Source organism: Cyprinodon tularosa, unplaced genomic scaffold (assembly GCF_016077235.1).
Source record: "Cyprinodon tularosa strain WSP-4 unplaced genomic scaffold, ASM1607723v1 ctg88, whole genome shotgun sequence".
NCBI classification, from domain to species: domain Eukaryota; kingdom Metazoa; phylum Chordata; class Actinopteri; order Cyprinodontiformes; family Cyprinodontidae; genus Cyprinodon; species Cyprinodon tularosa.
In genome coordinates this window covers 207,304-214,153 of record NW_024039651.1, presented here as the reverse complement: position 1 = coordinate 214,153, position 6,850 = coordinate 207,304, and the positions used below count along the sequence as shown (strand labels likewise).

Sequence of the window (6,850 nt, the reverse complement as noted above, 5' to 3'; positions counted from 1 at the left end):
CCTTATCCTTTAGGCCACTGGGGCACACATCAGCATCTATTTCCTCATTGGACTCGTCTGAAAAGTCTTTTCATAAGTTCGTTTTAAAATTAATTATCTTTATTTTTTCACAATCATTATGTCTACTGTTCACTACTATCTTTGCAATGATATTTTACAAACTAAACACATACCTTCCTTTTCTGTATTTCCAAAATATCATAAGACTAAAAGCAGTTCCCCATTAAATCTTTTTAAGAAAAATCTTAGATCTCATCGAAATATAACATTGTTGTTCATAATTCAGAAAGTCCCACAGGCCCTAAAAAATGTCCGACATGTTATAGTAGGGACTTTTTGTGAGCTTAAGTGGTAATCAGGGAAGATGGAGGAAAGACAATAAGAAGAGATATTCTCTGTACAATGAGAAGTGTAATAATAAGGTGCTATAAGTTCGCTTTTTAAGGATACATTTCATTGGTTGGTGTCTTTAGGGATTGGAACACTATATACAGATATAAAAACAAATCAAATTAGTATTTACTGTATGATGATTTCAGCAGCTATAGCGTAGATCTTCAACCACATGCCCAACTGTTTGTCAAGGCTGTTGAAGTTTGCTTCTGTGCAGCCATCCCACCTCCTGCTTTTGACTGCAATACACAAAGCTCTTCTTAAATTCCAGACTGATTTTTAAAAGCATTGATCTGCTTCCAGGAGCTTTTACCTTTTAAGGCCCGATTCCTGCTAGAGATGCGGCAACAGCAGATGCTGCTCCTCTGACTTGTTAAGTCTTCTCAGCCTTTTTTCCTCTGCTCTATGGTCCGTCTGCCAAAACAAACCGCTCCATTCAAGCTGAAAGTGACAGTAAAATGCTGACAGGTGATTTTCAAAATATATAATGAGAATGAAATAAATATTTTCTGATCTATCTAATACATGATGCAAATATTAATTATGCACTTTAATAATTAAACGTGCCATTAGATTATTAAAATTACTTAATAATATGCAGAGTGAAATACTGACGCTAAAAAATTTATTGATTTATGAGTGCATTTACTCATGTAGCTTTATATGCATTAATACATATGGAGTAACATATTTGTATGACTTTTTTAGGGAGTTTCCAGTCTGTTGCATTGTTATTATTGGGTCACAGACCAAAATGTTTCGGAAAAACTTAAGTAAAGAACTCTCTGACTTTTTTAAGATATTCAAAATCAACTAATATTTAACAAACAGCATTGACTGTTAATGAGTGAAAAGGTAAATATAATTAGACCAAGCATAACTTTAAATATATGTCTACTTCAATGTCCATATTATAGAAAATGAAATTATTATTTTTGATGATTCAGTTTTCATCAAGATTGTGTTGCCTAAAAGAGAAACTAGACATTGTTATGAAGTGCCAGTCAGTGGGTTCAGTCATCACACTATCTCTTTGTAAGACGATACACCGAGCTCTGAGGTTATTTTAGGGTTCACAGTCACATCTAAGGAGCTAAAGGACCTTTTTTTTCCCCTTGGTATGTCAGAACTGAAGAATCTTTTCAAGATCAAAGCATGGAGATCAAACACAGTGCAACCGTAGACAGAACGCAGATTGTATGGATCTCAATCAATGTCTGAGCCCAAAATGAGCAGAATTGCCAAGCGGAGTGGCTGAGTTATGTATACAAGCTGTCACCCTAGGTACTGCCGTCCACCTTTAGGTCTGTGATACAGGAAAACAGGTTGGTTATACTCTAGACCCTTTGTTCCCGGAGGACAATCAAAATCAAAATCTGCCGATAAAACAATTATTAGTTAAGGATGAATTTGAGCATCCATAATTGGGAAAAAGTGGACTATGTTACCTTAGAGATTGCTTCACTCTAACTTCCCAGTTCCAAGGGTCATGGAGAACAGGGGTAGAACCACATTTAAGATGTTCTAATGGAGCTTATTGGTAAATAGTAATGGATGGCTGTTGAGGTTGAGAAAAGTCTCTTCTTTTACCTCAGTTTCATCCTTACCAGAGGCCCTTTTAACGTGAAAGGGAAGTGGTGAAAATATTATCCTGCAGCTACATTCCTCCTGTTACCCTGACTGATCTGTCGAAAAGACTTCTTTGATGCTAAGAACTGCCAAACCAGCTTCCTACATTTAAACATTGAAGAAAGCACTCAAAACAAATGGCTGCCAATCAAACGTAATGTAGTCTGGCCTAAAGCATAGGGAGCGCGTAGCATACTTGCTCAGCACTGATGGAAATAAAGTAAGTCTGATGTCTGAAAAGCCCTGACTGAGCTATTAAACAGCAGGGAGTAGAGTCAAATCTAAGTGGTCCATGTTTATACAAATATGCATGTAAAAAATGCAAAATTTGGGCTGTTAAGCATGCGATTCAGTGAACAATGCACCTTCACTGCCCTAATAAGTCCCACTAGGTTACTAAACCAAAACCTGTTCCTGTAATATTCAGTTACTGTACAGTAAAAGCATTAGGGGTTCTTTTCTCTAGCTGGCTTGCCAAAGTGTGTTGGACACAGAAAAATTACACCGGAAAAAAGCTAAACATAAAAAATGATAAATAATCAAGTAAAATATTTAAAGAACATGCATGCATTACTTTTAGACTACAAGTTAAAGTTTTTAGCTCTTAATAATAAGGAATGTGTATGTATTGTTAAGACCATTACAAGGAGTAAGATAAGTTGATTTGATCATGAACAAGCATTTGTTTTTCATTTATTGTATATATATATATATATATATATATATATATATATATATATATATATATAGGAAAAAAGTCAGGAAAAAAGGAAAAAAGAACATCAGAAACTAGAGAAATACTAGGCGCTCATTGAAGAGCTGGAGAAAACCTGGAAGGTCAAGGCATCAACGGTGCCCATGGTCATTGGGGCACTCGGGGCAGTGACCCCCAAACTTGAGGAATAGTTCCAGCAGATCCCTAGAAATATGTCAGACATATTGGTCCAGAAAAGTGCAGTTCTAGGAACAGCAAAAATACTGAACCTTCAACCTCCCAGAGCTCTGCAGGGGATCCAAACTTGGAGGAAAAAAGGGAGACAGCCCAAGGTGGGTAAGGAGGAGTTTTTATATATATAAAGCAAAAAAAAAAAACTCTTCCTCACCCATATATGTATATATATATATATATATATATATATATATATATATATATATATATATATATATATATATGAAGATTAATGTCGTCTCCAGGGTGCTTTAGGATGTGATTTATGGTGGAGCAAGAACACAAAGACAATGACTTATGGCCTGTGAATTGTTTGTGTTAGCCGCCACATAAAAAGGCATAACCTTGTCAACTTAGGCAGTGTATGGACTCAAAGGTGATTTAGGTGGAGCGTGTGTTGCAGTGTGTACCCTGCACTTCCAAAATCAGCTGCAGTCCAGATGGCCTTTCAGCTCATTTCCGGCCGTCTGAGTTTGGAGACGGAGAAATTTGTGACACAAAACATACAATGGGAGCAAGATCATTCCAAGAAAATGGAATAGAAATGTAGGCCTATCATTAGGCATCTTGTCAGGAATTTTAGAGCAATTTTGTTGATTTACAAGAAGTAGCTGACAAAATGTTTGATTAAAGGTTATACCATGTAAAATATTGAATTCATATGATGTACACCTAATAAAACTAATCCATGTTTAACCAATGTTCCAAAATAATCCATGTTTAACCAATGAGATTTTTCATTTGTTATGGACAGAAGGTAGGCTTTTGTCTGCAAGCCATTGATGCTTCCTCACCTGTGTCCGCCTACTACTCTTAACCACATTTTGCATACAGTGAATATATAGTGTGAAATTATAAAACATTTTATGAACTATATTTAAATCTTCATGACATGTGTTAATACAATAATAATAATATAATATCATTTGTGGTCAAACAGCTCTGAATAGCAGCAAGATAAATGCTCAACTTAGCATATAATTTATAGTTAAAGGGGTTGTAAATAATGCCAGGGCAAAAATTCAGATTGGAAGACTTGACTCAAACTTATCTCTCATCCAATAATTGGCCAATGTCCTCTTGCTGCAAACCTATCACTCCCATGATACGCCATTCATCATGGCCAATCATCATCCATGTCTCTGCATTTGTAATCTCTACATACATGTTTCTGTCTGCTTCCAACAATCTGCCACCCTCCTCCAACCCATCATCACCTTCGTTTTTAACATTGCTCCCTTCATCTTTTCCACTAAGGACCCTGCTGGAAAGAGTACCTACAGTAAATCTATCTTTTCCCATGTCTTTCTCATGTCAGTAAAACCCTAAATGTTTCTTGACTTCTTGGCTGTCTTTCCTGAAAGGAAATAAAATAACTCCAAAAGCATTACATATATGATTCATTTAACTAATCTTACATTTTTAACTTAGTATAGACAATTTCCTCTCAAAAAAATATGGCTGTGCCTGCTCCGGGTTTGGGCTGAGAGTAGATTGAGTTCAAAAGCTGTATGTCACATTTTCTTTGAGGGTCTGAATGTCTATTGGATGAAAAAGTGGTGGACTCAAAATTTCTCACAATGTCTCTTGAAAAGGAGTGTGCAACCAGGGTCACTAGACAAGCAGATATACTCCAGGATGTTTTGCGTGAGCTGTTGTTGCTAAGCATAACAGGATTTGTTTGGGGGCGAGAGAGAACAAAGATGGCGCGGGCACTGTGTGGGGAGCCGCAGTAACGTGACCAACGGGAGCGAAAAATAGTTATCATCTCTCCGAAAGGTCTAGCAGTTTGAATGTACTGTAGGATCAATAGTGTTTGCACCCTTAAGTTTACAGTCTGTAATAAAAAAGGGGAAATTGAAGTGCCACAAAAAAGATTTTAGCATCTTTTTACTTTAAGCGAGGTTGCTTGTTTCTATTGAAAACAAAATGATCTTTTCATGCAGTGCAGCATGGTCAGTCAACTAATTACAATCATGCTCTCTGAGTTTGCCAACAGATGGTAATGGCATAAATATTTAGATCCTCATTCAAAAGAAGAAGATTTGAGCATTAGTGTGCAAAAATCTGCATTCATGCTGACATAAACCAATATTTGTAAAAGCCAAACTAGCAATCAAAGAACCACAAGAAGCCCAAAGACTTTAGGATTTATCATTGCTATAACATTGCTAACAATGATGGGAACAAATTAGCTACTGTATAGACTAGTTTCCTACTGTTTAATGAATCAACCAAACATTTATATGAATCTAACGGAACATTAAGGTTTCCTGGTTGTGAGAACATGCAGCCAACAATCACAGTATCCACACTAAGAGATCATTTCCTACTTAGGCCACCCACAACAACTCACCGTCATCTATGAAGCTTTAGGTTAAAACATCAACTGAAAGACATTTGGCATATTATGAGCAAAGCACCTTCTAAAGTGACAACATTAACATTATTTCCATGCTTCCCTCTCTGTGCTATTCCCATAAATTCTCCTATTGCAGTGGTATTCACATCAGATCAGGCCTCCTAAGTCCAATTTGTGGATTTACTACAAATCTGTAATTGCAGCTAACCCTGAAGTAATTCAACACTTCCCATGAAATATGGTCAGCGACTTACCACCATGTCAGGTGATGGCATGCTTTAGCTTGTTTCCCAGGCTGTTTTTAGATGTGTTATGGTAGTGTATATTAGTCATAATGCCAAGGTCATGGCTCCTAGATGAGTTTTCCACTATTAGAGTTCATTATAGCTCATTAGACCTCAGCTGCTTGTCTCTTTACCCCTTATAACACGCTCTCACACACATTTATACACAGAAAACCCCCTGAAAGGACAGATGGTCAGTCACACATGCAACACAAAAACACACATACAGTCAAACACACCCCATCCGTGCCAAATGGCAAATAGCAGCGTAGGCTGAGTGTTCCTAGAAACTGTTGTTTGGTAAACGGAGAACACTGGGAGTTTGGGAGGGGAATGGGGGAGTGCAGCAGGTGGTTCGGTTTCAGGTCCCACTGGGTGCATTCCCTCACTTGAAACCATAGTCCAAGGTAGTACGGCCTTTTGGAAAGCAAGTTCATCTCTGGATTCTGACTACTGGACAAGGGGAGGGGGTGTTTGTTTGTATCAGGGTGAATGATAGGAGTTGTTAGGAGCCAGAGACCTGTTGGGGCCCAGTTGACTCACTTTAGTTGAGTTTCTCCTCAAACAGCACATTTTGCCTTTCTTTGTATAAAGGCTGTGGCTTCTGCCATCAAGACAATTTCGGAAAACCTGCTTTATATAGCCATTTAGCAAAGCTCCAAAGAGAGAGATTCAAGGGTACTTGTAAGCCAATATTCCTACAGTCAGAGCTAACTATGTGTGAATGCATTCTCCCAACAAGAAACTGGTTAAAGAATAGATTATATGCAAAATATACTTACTGAAGACTTTGGAAAGATAAAAGGCCAAAAGGTTGAGGTTTTCAATTGTTTTTCTATTTCTTCTGGAAATAAGAGCATTTTTGTTCTTCATTTTCCTCGTCAGCATTAGTAGTTCTTTCTTTGATTCTGTGAGCTCCCAAAAAGCCAAATAAATAAAGGTAAGCTGGGTTAGGATAGGTTAAAATACACAATAAAACTAAATGTTTTGGCAAGATTATTCCTAAGAATCTAAAAAATTTTCAAATCAGAGAATCTTAGGTTCAAAGCAAATTATGGCATTATGCATCTTTCTCTTTAATTCTACTTTAATAGAAGTTAGGACCACAAGAATGTAAAAAAAACCCAACAAAGTCTTATATGGCTTTACATGTTAATGTAATAACCATCAGTGTGTAGAGAAGTGAGTTGATGGATGTATGGATGTATGTATGGATGTATGGATGTATGTATG

At 37.0% G+C, this 6,850-nt stretch overlaps 1 long non-coding RNA gene across 1 annotated transcript; it reads right to left on the bottom strand.

The window, feature by feature from the left end:
- Nucleotides 1-527: 527 nt before the first annotated feature.
- Nucleotides 528-5,732, bottom strand: LOC119775595. The gene is made up of 4 exons (XR_005279673.1): nt 5,588-5,732; nt 5,328-5,360; nt 707-834; nt 528-632 (listed from the first exon to the last, which is right to left on the bottom strand). It is a non-coding gene; the product is annotated as an uncharacterized LOC119775595 (long non-coding RNA).
- Between the last annotated feature and the right edge of the window lie 1,118 nt (nt 5,733-6,850).